Below are 17,024 nucleotides of genomic sequence, written 5' to 3' on the forward strand. Positions count from 1 at the left end.
CACCCCGTTCTTTCCTGCAAGGGTCTTCAATCATTGATTGGTCCTTCTGAATCTGAATGTTTTTGAAATGATGAAAATGTGTTTATCCAATATGATTTTTCAAAATTTGTTGGGGTTATTATTTGAAAACATTTCAGGTTCCACTGTCATGTTACCTTGGGTGTCAATCTATGTAATGTGCCGTTTCAATTTCTTCTCAATTCTCTTTAATTTTGGAAAATCATATCATTTCTTTATCAAAATAGATTTGTTATTTTAATTTAACATGGACATCCTTATTTCATATTTAGTCTTTTGGTGATTGTATTTGTTTTTGAACTGAGATGGGAAATGTGTTTCACCATGATGCTTGATAAAAAGTATGTTGGGGTTATTTGTGGAATCGAATGAAGTTGATTCTTTGATGCTGTTTTGGTGTTTAATCAATGCCACGTGACATTTTCAATCATTACTCGATGTTCTGTTTTTGGAAGATAGTTTCGATGAAAAACATCACACTTGTGTACTGTTACAAACAATGTGGCATTATTATTGTAACAACCTCAACATTTACGTGTTCTTCACGATCATTGTTTTAACAAGTGTCTTGAAATTTTTTGAATTTGAAATCATCCACCACAATCTGAGACATCAATTATTTTCCGAATGAGCTTCACCAATCTGAATATGAATGAGAATGAAGAAGCTGAAGAATAAATTTACAGTTTTGTTTGCTGTACATGTGAAGATTGTTTAACAGTGAAAAACAAGTGGCAACGCAAACTGAATGCTTGGACTCTGAAGAGCACATCAGGAAGCAGAAATTCTTCACGTTATTAGGTTCAAGGTTGGTGAAAAATCCTCACTCATTTCCTGTGTTGGTGAAGTGGAGATGGAAATCACAATGGATGTCCATCACTTTCACGGGCGGGGATGGGACCCATCAATTTTTCCCATTGATGCCATGGTGTTGGATGGTTTATTTTCCTTCTTGTTTCACATTCATCAGGAGATTTTCATTTTTGTCTGTTGATTGTCACAGGAACTTCCAGTTTAAGTGTTGTATTGATTTTCTGTCATAAATTCACAACGACATTTTATGAGAAACTGCATCTTGCAACTCACATGAGAAATATTCCAGTACTTATGTCGGTGCAAGTCACATGATATTTTTGAAATGTTGTTTTATGATATTTCCAAGATATGTGACAAATAAGAGTCAAATGAGAAGTGTTTATGTTGATACTTATTTTACATTTTTATGATTTTCCTCTCCAGAGAAGTGGGTGTTACATTTTCGGTTGCTTGTCTGTTTGTTTTTCTGTCCATCGAAAGCACAGCTCAATTGGAATGTGAGTACTTTGATAACTTGTGGACCAGAAAACCACATAAAGAAGTCCTGGTGAGGGTCTTCACTCATTGATTGCTCTTTCTCGTTCTTTATGTTTTTGAAATGAAAGAAATGTGTTTGTCCAAGATGTTTGAGCAAAATTTGTTATGCTTGCTATTTGATAATATTTGCAGTTATACTATCATTTTCCTTTGGGTGTCAATGAATTTGAGGGCATTCGTGGACACTCGTTCGATCCTGCAGTGCGTCCCACCATTGCCCCGCTCAGTTTCTTGGCACCCTCAATACTAACTGTCCCAATGCCTCGGAGAATACTGGTCGGCCGGATTTTCTTTGTCTCCCTTTCTCTTTGTCACTCATTTGCAATTACCTGACGCCACCATCTCGCTTTAAGAGAGCCTGACTCTCTGTATGGTGTGGACCTGGCTTCCTGGTGCTCACCTTGGTAACTGTTTGCCTTCTGTGGACCCAGTGCCACTGTCCGACTCGGTCCCATTTCACCTGAACCAGGACCTTGCGGTCATGATTGCTGGGACACACCTCGACTCCCTCAAGAGGCCTGGGTGTCAGCCGTCCCAGGCCCAAGCAATGACCTTGGAACCCTGCTCACCATCGTTGGGAGGGCAGATCGAGAATGCATGCTGCCATTGAGGGTGCAACCGTGGGTAAAATCGATCGGTGAGACCGCCTCTGCTCAATACTGACTCCCATCGCACAGGTTGAAAGAAGTAGAATGATCCCGAGGGATCTCTGTGGATGTGGATAGTCACACGCAGGATCTCCAACAAAGCGGTGTGACTCCCCATTGCCATGACCCAACACCATGAGAGTTATTTCCGATTCCCTTTCCACAACCACCAGCCTTGGTCATCGTCCTCACTCCAACTTCAAAGGGGAAACACAAACACTCTAAAACGTCATGCTCGGCCACGAGAGAAAAACACATGGGAAACAATTGGCCATTCGGAGAGCATGGCCCTTTGAACAGGGCACGCGAGCTCCACATCCTGCAATGGGTGCATATTCGCCCTGCCAAGAGAATTGTTTCCCCAGGGTCCTGGGAGTTTTGCCGTGGCCTCGCCTCCCCTGCACGCTACACACCCACCCTCATGGATCACAAAGATTTGCAATCACCAGTCGAGATTTCGCAAATCGCCTAAACATCGAATCTCGACTCAGATACGACGTTCGTATCAACTGACGGTACCCATGTCGCTTTCCGCCTTGATGGGGCGTGGTCAGAAGTACCCCTGCCCTTCAAATACAGACCTAATTCATCACGACTCAAGACGTTGGCAGTTCCGCTGTGCCTTCCAGTGAGCGGAATTATTTGTGACCAGGCATTAATGACTGGCTACTTCCGATGCTGTTTTGGTGACGAATCAATGCCACGTGACTTTTTCAATCATGACTCAATTTTCTGTTTTTGGAAGATAGTTTCGATTTAATTACATAATACTTCGGGCCTTCGTCTCCTGCATCTGATGGCTCTCGTCCCCTGCATCTGCGGGCCTTCATCACCGGTATCTGGTTTGTGTCATCCTAGTACCGGCCCGTCGGGGCGGGCCCGTATGTGCGTAAACGACGACTGGATTGGGGCATTATTTCAATTAGATCGGACCACCCGTATCATAAATGGCCACAACTTGGGAAACATCTGGGAAACATACTCAGGTCCCCAGCGTCAATTGTGACGTCATATAAAATGAAGAAGAATTGCCATGCTCCCTCTCTCTCGCCCCCCCTCGCTCCCCCTCGTCTCGCCCCTCCTCTCTCTCCCCTCCTCTCTCGCCCCTCTCTCTCGCCCCTCTCTCACCGCCCTCTCTCGCCCCCTCCTCTCTCCCCCTCTCTTGAATTGTAATGCCCCCTCTCTCACCCCTCTCTCCCTCTCTCCCCCTTCTTTCTAGCCCCCCTCTCTCTCCCCCTCTCTCACCCCTAGTCTGGCCCCTCCTCTCTACCCCTCCTCTCTCGCCCTTCTCTCTCGACCCTCTCTCTCGCCCACACTCCCACCCTTCACACCCCCTCTCCCGTCCCCCTCTCTCGCTCTCTCTCGTCCCCACTCCCACCCCCTCTCCCCCTAGTCTCGCCCTTCCTCTCTCCCCCTCCTCTCTCGCCCCCACTGTCATCCCCCCTCTCCCGTCCCCCTCCCTCGCAGATATTGGTCGACAGATAAATGGCCGTAACTTGCGAACTGCTCGTCCGATTAATATCAAACTTCGAAAAGGCATATCCGCGGGTCCCCAGCAATATTCCTGGCAAGTTTCAATCAGATCGGACCGTCAATCGTGCAAAAATAAATAAATAAGCAAATAAATAAACATTAATTGTGACGTCATTCGTGATTTCACAGCACCGTGTCTTGTCATTGGTCGACAGATAAATGGCGTAACTTGGGAACCGCTCGTCCGATTGATATCAAGCCTCGAAAAGGAACATCCGCGCATCCCCGGCAATATTCCTGGCAAGTTTCAATCAGATCGGACCGGCGGTTGTCGAGAAACGGTGGTCGCATACACACACACACACACACACACACACACACACACACACACACACACACACACACACACACACACACACACACACACACACACACACACACACACACACACACATACACATACACACACACATACACACACATACAAACACACACACACACACACATACACACACACACACACACATACACATACACACACACATCCGCACACATACAAACACACACACACATACACACACACACACACACACACACACACACACACACACACACACACACACACACACACACACACACACACACACACACACACACACACACATTGCTGGAATTATAGAACGATGTGGTGTGTGCCCAGTGTCTGCTCCTCCCCACTGTCATCTTCGGCCCAACTTCTCCACCCCACCCCATTCTTTCCTGCAAGGGTCTTCAATCATTGATTGCTCCTTCTGGATCTGTATGTTTTTGAAATGATGAAAATGTGTTTATCCAATATAATTTTTCAAAATTTGTTGGTGTTATTATTTGAAAACATTTCAGGTTCCACTGTCATGTTCCTTTGGGTGTCAATCAATGCAATGTGCCATTTTCAATTTCTCCTCAATCGTCATTAATTTTGGAAAATAATATTATTTCTTTATCAAAATATATTTGTCATTTTAATTTAACATGGACATCCTTATTTCATATTTCGTCTTTTGTTGATTGTATTTGTTTTCGAACTGAGTTGGGAAATGTGTTTAACCGTGATGCTTGATAAAAAGTATGTTGGGTTTATTGTTCGGAATCGATTGAAGTTGATTCTTTGATGCTGTTTTGGTGTTGAATCAATGCCACGTGACATTTTCAATCATCACTCGATGTTCTGTTTTCGATGAAAAACATCACACTTGTGTACTGTTACAAATAATGTGGTATGATTATTGTCACAACCTCAACATTTACGTGTTCTTCACGATCATTGTTTTAACAAGTGTCTTGAAATTTTTTGAATTTGAAATCATCCACCACAATCTGAGACTTCAATTATTTTCCGAATGAGCTTCACCAATCTGAATATGAATGAGTATGAAGAAGCTCAAGAATAAATTTCAGTTTTGTTTGTTGTGCACGTGAAGATTGTTTAACAGTGAAAAACAAGTGGCAACGCCAACTGAATGCTTGGACTCTGAAGATCACATCAGGAAGCAGAAATTCTTCACCTTATTAGGTTCAAGGTTGGTGAAAAATCCTCACTCATTTCCTGTGTTGGTGAAGTGGAGATGGAAATCACAATGGATGTCCATCACTTTGACGGGCGGGGATGGGGCCCGTCAATTTTTTCCCATTGATGCCATGGTTTTGGATGGTTTATTTTCCTTCTTGTTTCACATTCATCAGGAGATATTCATTTTTGTCTGTTGATTGTCACAGGAACTTCCATTTTAAGTGTTGTATTGATTTTCTGTCATTCATTCACAACGACATTTTATGAGAAACTGCATCTTGCAACTCACATGAGAAATATTCCAGTGCTGTATTTATGTCTGTGCAAGTCACATGATATTTTTGAAATGTTAGCTTTCCATTGCTTTATGATATTTCCAAGATATGCGACAAATAAGAGTCAAAGGAGAAGTGTTTATATGGATACTTATTTTACATTTTTATGATTTCCCTCTCCAGAGAAGTGGGTATTACATTTTCGGCCGTTTGTTTGTTTGTTTGTCTCATTGTTTTTCTGTCCATCAAAAGCACAGATCAATTGGAATGTGAGTACTTTGATAACTTGTGGACCAGAAAACCACATAAAGAAATCCTGGTGAGGGTCTTCACTCATTGATTGCTTTTTCTTGTTCTTTATGTTTTTAAAATGAAAGAAATGTGTTTATCCAAGATGTTTGAGCAAAAGTTTGTTGGGGTTATTATTTGAAAATATTTGCAGTTATACTATAATTTTCCTTTGGGTGTCAATTAATTTGAGGGCATTCGTGGACACCCATTCGATTCTGCTCCATGCCCCGCCCAGTTTCTTGGCACGCTCTCTGCTCAGTGTCCCAATGTCTGGGACAATACTGTATGTTCTTTGTCTCCCTTTCCCTGTGTCACTCATTTGCAATTACCTGATGCCACCATCTGGCTGCCGAGAGCCTGACTCTCTGTATGTTGTGGACCTGGCTTCCTGGTGCACACCTTGGCAACTGTTTGCCTTCTGTGGACCCATTGCCACCGTCCGACTCGGTCCCATTTCACCTGATCCAGCATCGTGCGGTCATGATTGCCAGGACGCACCTCGACTCCCTCAAGAGGCCTGGGAGTTAGCCATCCCGGGCCCAAGGAATGACCTTAAACAAGACTCAAAGTTTGATGGCTGCTTGAAGACCCTGCCAGTCGGTTTGAGTTAAATGCCAGACTCGACGGCGTTGAAGTGGTTCTCTGATAAAAGCCAGAGAGATGTCCACTTTGACAAGCACATAGTCAGAAGAACCGATTGGAGTGGAGGAAGAACAGCAGATATTTTCTGGGAAACTTGTCAAAATCAGATCCAGAAGAGATAGAGTACCATTGGTTGAGATCTGGGTCGGGAAATTGACCGATTGAGTCAGTCCCAATGAGTCGCAGAAATCTTTTGCTAAAGTGCCATGACAGGAGAGAGAGGTACCCACACCCAGCCACCTGGCCTGATGATAATTGAAGTCACCACGTATGAGGAAGAGAGAGAGAGAGAGACTTTGGATGAGAGTATAGAAGTTAGTCCATGTTTTTGGATAGTGAGGTGAAAAATGGAGTCATCACTGTTTGGTGGATGCTCCAGTTCACATATAAGCATGAGGTGGCGGTGTAGTGGAAGCCGTATCAAGAGGTATTCCTGGGCGTGTGGGGGAGAGTGGGCAGTGCATGGTGAGTGAGGAATAGTGTTTGAGGAAGAGAGCAACTCATCCACCAGCGTGGGGCTCAGGTTTGTCATACTGGAGGAGGGAGTAACCAGGGAGAGATACTTGGGAGTCAGAGATGTCTTGAGTTTCTGTTTCTGTTTGGCAGATTATGTCTGGTTTTTCTGTATGGAAAGATCTGGAAGGAAAGGTCTGTCTGGAAAGATCTGTAAGCAACCTGTATGGAAAGATCTGTAAGGTTTGAGCCAAGGCCCCTGAAATTTGAAATCCACACTGTTATTGAAGAGGGAGGGGAGGAGGTTCTGGCTGCTGGGGAGAGGAGTGGGGAGGGGGGTTGGGAGTATGGAGGGGGAGGTAAGGAGAGTTGTTGAAAGAGTGTGGGGGGTTTCAGAATAGCTCGGGATGGGGGCTGGATGAGGAGAAAAGGTTCTGTGGTGCTGGGGGAGAGGGGGGCAAGAGAAGGGGCAGAAGACAGTTGAGTATTTGAGGTGGTGGAGTGATGAGATGGAGGTGAGAGGGCAGCGGAAGGAGTCAGCTTGGTGGATGTGAGGGGGGTGTAACTTTGAGAAGGGTGTGTGAGGGGGGTGAATGGTGGGAGAAGCATGAGTGGGGAGAGCTTTTGAGAAAGGTGAGAGGAAGGCTTGGAGGGAGAAGAATGTGATGGTTGCTGTGAGAGGGGTGAATAGGCACTGAAGTTGGAAAAAAAAAGAATGGTTGATGGAAAGCGAACATTTCCAGCAAACTGGGGTTACTAAAGTTTTTCGGTCAGAGATGCGATTAAAGACGTTTCTTGATGGATGCAATATAGGGGAATTAAGAGATGAAACGCTGTCACAGTTGGATTTTTTTCTGGAAGGTGTGAGGGAAAGGTCGAATTGAGAGCAGTCTGTTGAAATAGAAAAAGAGTCGTACGTTATGACACAATAATGAGAACCACACGTGTGACAGAGGAAGATGAAGCATTGTCGGGGATCGTTTTTAGGGTACCCAGTCAAATGGACTGGGTAACCTTTTGTTTGTATCCCCTGCCGCGTGGCGGAAGGGGGATATTGTTGTTACCCAGGGCGTCCAGCTGTCCGTCCGTCCGTCCGTCTGGGTGTCATCATTTATAGTTGTGAGTGCGATAACTCATAAACTGTTCGCCATATCGATTTGAAATTTGGGTCACACATGAACCACCTGAAAAGGAAGAACCCGATTGATTCTGGGCATGGCCGGATCCAAGATTGCCGACTGGGGCGGCCATCTTGAAAAAAATGTTTTTTCGCTATATCGATTTGAAATTCGGGTCACATGTACCACCTGAAAAGGAAGAACCCTATTGATTTTGGGCATGGCCGGATCGAAGATGGCCGACTGGGCGGCCATCTTGAAAAAATGTTTTTTGTAATAAATGGAAAACTGCTTATCTGATTTCAATTATTTTTGGTTACTATGTTCCTCACCCATGTGGAACTTTTTTGAGATGATGACCAAATGGTGTCTTGCTTCCAATTCACCTCCCTCATTATCTGGAATATGTATGACCTTTTTCATTCAATGGCGGGGAATTCCCCATCTCTGATGGTATATTTCTTAATTATTTTTGTTATTATAATCACTATTATTATTTTTTGAGAGAGTTTTCATCAGATAAGGTAATGGAAAGGTTGGAGAAAAAATCGTGAGGTGAATGGTGAATTTGGATCGGGAATCGTCGAGGGTGGAAACAGATCACGTGGTTACGGGAGAAGAATGTGGCTCCGCGAGGTGAATCGCAAAAATGAATTCATTATTTATCTTTTTGTAACTGCAAGTTCCCTTCGACACAGACTTGTTTATATTGTTCATGTCGCCCTGCATTCCATTCAGTAACTTTTCTGCCCAGTCCATTGGAGCTTAGACGTTCCCAAAGCAGTTTTCTTTCAATCCTCTCTTTTTGTTTTGATTCTTGTCCGTGTTCTTTTTCAGGGCAAGAGCTGGACTTTATCACATTTAATCTCGTAATTTAAATCAGACGTTGAAGCTGTCAGATGTTGGTTTTTAAAAATTGGTGCAATCACGTGATCACTGTAGACTTTGATTTGAATTCAGCGTCCAATCAGGAACGCACACCTTGCGTCACAACTTGTCCATCAAATCTCGCGTTACGTTAAAAACGGTTGTGATGTGAACTGATTCTGGTTCAAATCTCACGAGACGAGGGGGGGGGGGTCAATGAGAGGTTTATGCGATTCTTTCGGACGAAGCAAAACATTCTTTTAACTCGTTCGCTTTGCTTCAATTTGCAGTAGGATTGGCGGTTTATGCTCTTTGTTGCCCCCAAACTTTTCCTTCGGTTTTTTTTTTGGCCTGAAAAGTGGCGGAACCGACCCCTTCAACCCTCTCCCCGAATCTCTGATGGTTGGTATAACCTTTGTGACATCATTTGTTGATGCTTGTTTGCTTTGTTGCTAATGGAGACAAACGGCATTGCTCTCTTTTATTGAGAGGGGAGAAAAGAGCATCATTTCTGTTTCGTTTCTCCACAATGGTGTCGTGTTTTCTGCGGCTCTGTGGAAATCATATTTTTTACCCTTTTGAGATGGCAAGACGACATTAATATCGTCGAGCAAACAGCAAGTCCTTTATTTTATTAGTTTGGAGTTATTTCATGAGATTTGTTTCGGTTTGACGTGAATAATATTTCCAAATGTCCATCATTTATCATTTCAATGACAGTAAATACTCGTGTGTAAAATTGTATTAACTAATGCAACGACGTTTATGAAGGGTGAACGAACAGAAGATTTGGGGCACTTGCACTGCCCACCTCAAAATGGTGGTGCAACAACAGGTGGTGGAGGTTCAATTTGTCCAAATGGAGGGCATCATATCCTGATGGTGAAATAAAATTTGGCATCACGATTATTCACGTTTATTATGATTCAACAACACCTTGGGCACAAACCTCTCTTCCCGTTACCCTCTCTCTCCGCCTCTCTCCCTCTCTCTCCCTCCTCCCTCCCCCTCTCCCCTCACCTCTCCCCTCTCCCACCCCTCCTCTCCCACCCCTCCTACCCCCCCTCCTCTCCCCTATCTTTATGTCCATACTACATCCTTTTGTGTGGACTTTCAAACTCAATGAATTATGTCATTGAGTCACTGATAGTTAAAATTAAGGTTATTTTGCACCTCTTTGAAATTTATTCGTAAACGTTTTGTTTAATTTGCAATGCTGAAGGTGGATTTTTTTCCTTAATTGATGATTAACACTGCATCCTTTGTTCAAAGACTTCCGGTACAGATACTGTTATTAACAACGCTGACTTGGTTTGTTCATCTTTGTGATAATTTTCAGACTGTCACAGTACAGAGCGTCGGTGCCGCCGAAGCAGCTTCCTGACGAAGGGGTGTACTGGGTGCACGCCATTGTCTTCCCAGCAGTAGTTTGGGCTTTGTAATTTGGCCACGGTGGTGCCGATAACTTACCCACTCCAGGCGTAGGACACCGTGGCCATCTTTAAAGTCCACCAACTGTCATGTCGATAGATCGAACACACAGTTTAACGTCCATCAGAGGGATGGCACACAAATTGATTAATCACCCCACCGATTAAACACCTGGATGACAGTTTATTGCTGGGCCAAGATTCAAACCCAGGAAAGACAGCTCAGAGGCAAGTGTGTATACCTTGAGCCATCCTTTCAGCTCAGGTCTTATCTCTACGCTCTGATAATAAACAAATTGCAATTCCATGATGTATTTATATGTTTACCAGTTGGGCATGCTTGCACACTGCAAGCAAGGACTCGAGTGAATCCTTAAGTGCAGACATAATCAATGCAAGCTTTATATATTTGATGATGTGGATTGTGTGAGAGATTTATATTGAAGAGAAAGAGGCCACAATAACATGCATGCAAAAAGACAAAAGAAAAATGTTGCATATTCATAATTATCTTGATCAATGAGCAAAAAAAATTGCGTCATGTGACTCAAACTGCAATGTGATTGAATATTCAAGTGTGCTATCATTACCAAGATTACTTAATAATTAACAAACTGCTACGAATACTGAATAATTGGTAATACAGTGTTGAAAGCATATCAAATGTTTAAGCACATCATCAATCAGATCAAGACATAGACATCAAATGGCACCACAGCCGACTCCGCTCATGAGAAGGCCGAATGCCTCAATTCTGTGTTTGCTTCCAAATCTTGTCCCTAACCCCACATTCTCGGAACCCATCCTTCCCCATCAAAAGCAACGTGTCATGGATGCTGTCTTTTGCACCTGAGAAGGTGGAGAAGGTTCTTTCAACCCCCGACTCTGACTCCGCCACTGCACTGGACGCAGTCAGCTCAGATGTCTTAAGAACCTGCTCTGCTGCTCTTGCACATCCTCTCTCTTTTCCCTTTTCACCCTGAAATTTGCAATATGTCATCGATGTGCTTGGAAATCTGCAACATTACTGCACTATATCTACAGTATTCGTGTAAAAACTGATCCCTTGAACTTCAAACCTTACTCACTTACAATCATCAGCAAGGTCAATCAATCATTGCAGTTGACATGTAATCTTTCCTTTTCTCCAACAACTTCATCTCAGATCAACAATTTGATTTCAGACCAGGTCACTCCACCTTGGACCTGCTGCCTAAACTCACCGGACAATGGATGGAGGCCCTTAATGTCAGACATGAGATCAGGGCAGTCTCTTTGGATATATCTCGTGCTTTTCACACAGTCTGGCATCGTGCCTTACTATCCAAACTATGTTTACGCCATCCAAGGTCAACTCCACATATGTCTTCCTCCACTCTCGGAGCCAAAGTGTGGCTCTCAACATAATCCTGCATCTGCGGGCCCACATTTCTCCTCGTAACCTTCACGTGCAGGCCCTTCTTTCACTGCATGTGCATTCTGTCATCGCCTGCATCTGTGGGCCTTTCGTTGCCTGCATCTACTGGCCTCTCGTCGCCTGCATCTGCGGGTCTCTCGTCGCCTGCATCTGCTGGCCTCTCGTCGCCTGCATTTACGGGTCTCTCGTAGCCTGCATCTGCGGGCCTCACGTCGCTTTCCTCTGCGGGCCTCTCGTCGCCTAAATCTGCGGGCCTCTCATCGCCTGCATCTTTTATGGTCTCTCGTCGCCTGCAACTACGGGTCTCTCGTCGCCTGCATCTGCTGGCCTCTCGTCGCCTGCATTTGCGGGTTTCTCGTCGCCTGCATCTGCGGGCCTCACGTCGCTTGCCTCTGCGGGCCTCTCGTCGCGTGCATCTGCGGGCCTCTCGTCGCCTGCCTCTGCTGGTCTCTCGTTGCCTACATCTGCAGGCCCTCGTTACCTGCATTTGCGAGTCTCTCGTCGCCTGCATCTGTGGGCCTCTCGTCGCCTGCATCTGCTGGCCTCTCATCGCCTGCATCTGCGGGTCTCTCGTCGCCTGCATCTGCGGGCCTCTCATCGCCTGCATCTGCGGGTCTCTCGTCGCCTGCATCTGCGGGCCTTCGTCGCCTGCATCTGCTGGCCTCTCATCGCCTGCATCTGCGGGTCTCTCGTCGCCTGCATCTGCGGGCCTTCGTCGCCTGCATCTGCGGCCTTTGTCGCCAGCATCTGCTGGCCCTCCTCGCCTGCATCTGTGGTCCCTCATCGCGTTCATATGCGGGCCTTCGTCACCTGCATCTGCGGGCCTTTGTCGCCTGAATCTGTGGGCCTCTCGTTGCCTGAATCTGCGGGCCTCTCGTCAACTGAATCTGCGGGCCTCTTGTCGCCTGAATCTGCGGGCCTCTCGTCGCCTGAATCTGCGGGCCTCTTGTCACCTGAATCTGTTGTCCTCTCGTCGCCTGAATCTGCTGGCCTCTCGTCAACTGAATCTGTGGGCCTCTCGTTGCCTGAATCTGCGGGCCTCTCTTCGCCTGACTCTGTGGGCCTCTCATCGCCTGCATCTGCGGGCCTCTCGTCGCCTGCATCTGCGGGCCTCTCGTCGCCTGAATCGGCAGGCCTCTCCTTGCCTGAATATGCGGGCCTCTCTTCGCCTGCATCTGCTGGTCTCTCGTCGCCTGCATCTGCTGGTCTCTCGTCGCCTGCATCTGCGGGCCTCTCTTTGCCTGCATCTGCGGGCCTCTTATGCTCGTCCACGATAGAAAAACTCATGTGACCGAATCGGCTATTCAGTGAGCATGGCCCTGTGTATGGAGCACGTGAGCTCCACAGCCCGCAACGGGTGCGTATTCGCCTGGCCAAGGGAATTGTTTCCCGAGGGTCCGGGGAGTTCCGCCGTGGCCTCGCTTCCCGTGCACTCTCCACCCCCACCCTAATGGATCCCAAAGTTTTACAATCACAGGTCGAGATTTCGCAAATCACCCAAACGTCGCATCTCTAGTCGGCTACGACGTCCGTATCCACTGACGGTACCCACGTCGATTTCTGTCTTGAGGGGGCTTGATCAGAAGTACCCCAGGCCTTCAAATGCAGACCTATTTCATTCGGGGTCAAGACGTTGGCAGTTCCACTGTGCCTTCCAGTGAGAGGAATCATTTGTGACCAGGCATTAATGACTGGCTACTTCCGATCCGTCCTGCAAGATGAACCACATGGTGAAAACTTCGGCTGGATGGAACACACCCACCTTGCATACCGGATGATGCAAGACCCTTCCTGTCCCTCTCTCTGACTTTCTGTCGACATCACTGATGCAAACTCACTGGTGAATCAGCATCATTCTACCTCCCAAATTACCTTTCACCAACCTCCCCATTAACTATAGTTTTGCAGGGATCACAGCTCGGGGCTGACCACAACGATTGGTTTGTGTCATATGTGGTGTGCGCCCTGTGTCATCTCCTCCCCACCATCATCTTAGGCCCGACTTCTCCACCACCACCCTATTCTTTCCTGCAAGGATCTTCAAGCATTGACTGATCCTTTGAGTTCTGTATTTTTTTTTTAAATCATGAAAATGTGTTTATCCAACCTGCTTTTGCAAAATTTGTTGCAGTTATTATTTGGAAATATTTCAGGTTCCACTGTCATGTTCCGTTGGGTGTCAATCAATGCAATGTGCCATTTTCAATTTTTGCTCAATCCTCTTAAAATTTGGAAAATAATGTTATTTCTTTTTCAAAATAGATTTGTCATTTTAATTTAAAATGGACATCCTTATTTCATATTTAGTCTTTTGCTGATTGTATTTGTTTTTGAACTTCGATGGGAAACGTGTTTAACCATTATGCTTGATAAATAGTATGTTGGGGTTATTGTGGGAGTCGATTGAAGTTGATTATTTGATGCTGCTTTGGTGTTGAATCAATGCCACGTGACATTTTCAATCATAACTCAATATTCTGTTTATGGAAGATAGTTTCGATTTTATAACATAATACTTGTGTGCGGTTAAAACAATGTGGCACGGAAAGAGTAAAAAACCTCAACATTTACGTGTTCTTCACGATCATTGTTTTGACAAGTGTCTTGATTTGTTTTTGAATTTGAAATCATCCACCACAATGTAAGCCATCTATTATTCTCGGAAATGAGCTTCACCAATCTGAATATGAATGAGTATGAAGAAGCTCAAGAATAAATTTGCAGTTTTGTTTGTTGTGCACGTGAAGATTGTTTAACAGTGAAAAACAAGTGGCAACGCGAACTGAATGCTTGGACTCTGAAGAGCACATCAGGAAGCAGAAATTCTTCACCTTATTAGGTTCAAGGTTGGTGAAAAATCCTCACTCATTTCCTGCGTTGGTGAAGTGGAGATGGAAATCACAATGGATGTCCATCACTTTGACGTGCGGGGATGGGGCCCATCAATTTTTCCCTTTGATGCCATGGTTTGGGATGGTTTATTTTCCTTCTTGTTTCACATTCATCAGGAGTTTTTCATTTTTGTCTGTTGATTATCACAGGAAGTTCCATTTTAAGTGTTGTATTGATTTTCTGTCATTCATTCACAACGACATTTTATGAGAAGCTGCGTCTTGCAACTCACATGGGAAATATTCCAGTATTTTTGTCGGTGTAAGTCACATGATATTTTTGAAATGTTGGTTTCACAGTGCTTTATAATATTTGCAAGATATGCGACAAATAAGAGTCAAAAGAGAAGTGTTTATGTGGATACTTACATAATACATTTATATGATTTCCCTCTCCAGAGGAGTGGGTGTTACATTTTCGGTCATTTGTCTGTTTGTTTATCTGTTTGTTTTTCTGTCCATCGAAAGCACAGATCAATTGGAATGTGAGTACTTTGATAACTTGTGGACCAGAAAACCACATAAAGAAGTCCTGGTGAGGGTCTTCACTCATTGATTGCTCTTTCTCGTTCTTTATATTTTTGAAATGAAAGAAATGTGTTTATCCAAGATGTTTGAGCAAAAGTTTGTTGGAGTTATTCTTTGATAATATTTGCGGTTATACTATAATTTTCATTTGGGAGTCAATGAATTTCAGGGCATTCCTGGACACCCGGTCGATTCTGCAGTGCGTCCCACCATTGCCCCGCTCAGTTTCTTGGCACCCTCTCTGCTAAGTGTCCCAATGTTTGGGAGAATACTGGTGGGCCGGATGTTCTTTGTCTCCCTTTCCCTCTGTCACTCATTTGCAATTACCTGATGCCACCATCTGGCTTATGGAGAGCATGACTCTCGATATGTTGTGGACCTGGCTTCCTCGTGCTCACCTTGGCAACTGTTTGCCTTCTGTGGACCAAGTGCCACCATCGGACTCGGTCCCATTTCACCTGAACCTGGACCGTGCTGTCATGATTGCCGGACGCACGTCGACTCCCTCAAGAGGCCTGCCAGTCAGCCATCCCCGGCCCAAGGAATGACCTTGGAACCCTGCTCACCGTCGGTGGGTGGGCAGATCGAGAACTCATACTGCCCTTGAGGGTGCAACCGCGGGTAAAATCGATCGGTGAGACTGCCTCTGCTCAATCCTGACTCCCATCACACACGTTGAAAGAAGTAGAATAATCCCGAGAGAACTCTGTGGATGTGGGTAGTCATACGCAGGATTGCCAACAAAGGGGTGTGCTCCCCATTGCCATGATCCAACACCATGAGAATTACTCCCGATTCCCTTTCCACAACCACCAGCCTTGGTCATCGTCCTCACCCCAACTTCCAATGGGAAACACAAATACCCAAAAACTTCATGCTCGGCTACGACAGAAAAACTCATGTGACCGAATCGGCTATTCGGTGAGCAAGGCCCTGTGTATGGAGCGCGTGAGTTCCACAGCCCACAACGGGTGCGTATTCGCCCGGCCAAGGGAATTGTTTCCCCAGGGTCCGGGGAGTTCCGCCGTGGCCTCGCCTCCCGTGCACTCTCCACCCCCACCCTAATGGATCCCAAACTTTTACAATCACAGGTCGAGATTTTGTAAATCACCCAAACGTCGCATCTCTACTCGGCTACGACGTCCGTATCCACTGACGGTACCCACGTCGTTTTCCGCCTTGAGGGGGCTTGATCAGAAGTACCCCAGGCCTTCAAATGCAGACCAATTTCATTCGGGGTCAAGACGTTGGCAGTTCCACTGTGCCTTCCAGTGAGACGAATCATTTGTGACCAGGCATTAATGACTGGCTACTTCCGATTCGTCCTGCGAGATGAACCACACGGTGAAAACTTCGGCTGGGTGGATCACACCCACCTTGCATACCGGATGATGCAAGGCCCTTCCTGTCCCTCTCTCTGTCTTTCTGTCGACATCACTGACACAAACTCACTGGTGAATCAGCATCATTCTTCCTCCCAAATTTCCTTTCACCAACCTCCCCATTAACCATAGTTTTGCAGGGATCACAGCTCGGGGCTGACCACAACGATTGGTTTGTGTCATATGTGGTGTGCGCCCTGTGTCATCTCCTCCCCACCATCATCTTAGGCCCGACTTCTCCACCCCCACCCTGTTCTTTCCTGCAAGGATCTTCAATCATTGACTGATCCTTTGAGTTCTGTATTTTTTTTTAAATCATGAAAATGTGTTTATCCAACCTGCTTTTGCAAAATTTGTTGGGGTTATTATTTGGAAATATTTCAGGTTCCACTGTCACGTTCCGTTGGGTGTCAATCAATGCAATGTGCCATTTTCAATTTCTCCTCAATCCTCTTAAAATTTGGAAAATAATGTTATTTCTTTTTCAAAATAGATTTGTCATTTTAATTTAAAATGGACATCCTTATTTCATATTTTGTCTTTTGCTGATTGTATTTGTTTTTGAACTTCGATGGGATGATTATGCTTGTGTTTATGAACGTGTTTAACCATTATGCTTGATAAATAGTATGTTGGGGTTATTGTGGGAGTCGATTGAAGTTGATTATTTGATGCTGTTTTGGTGTTGAA

The sequence above is a fragment of the Eptatretus burgeri genome, chromosome 1 (genome assembly GCF_056783735.1).
Source record: "Eptatretus burgeri isolate ZD-2024b chromosome 1, Ebu_testis_v1, whole genome shotgun sequence".
NCBI lineage: Eukaryota > Metazoa > Chordata > Myxini > Myxiniformes > Myxinidae > Eptatretus > Eptatretus burgeri.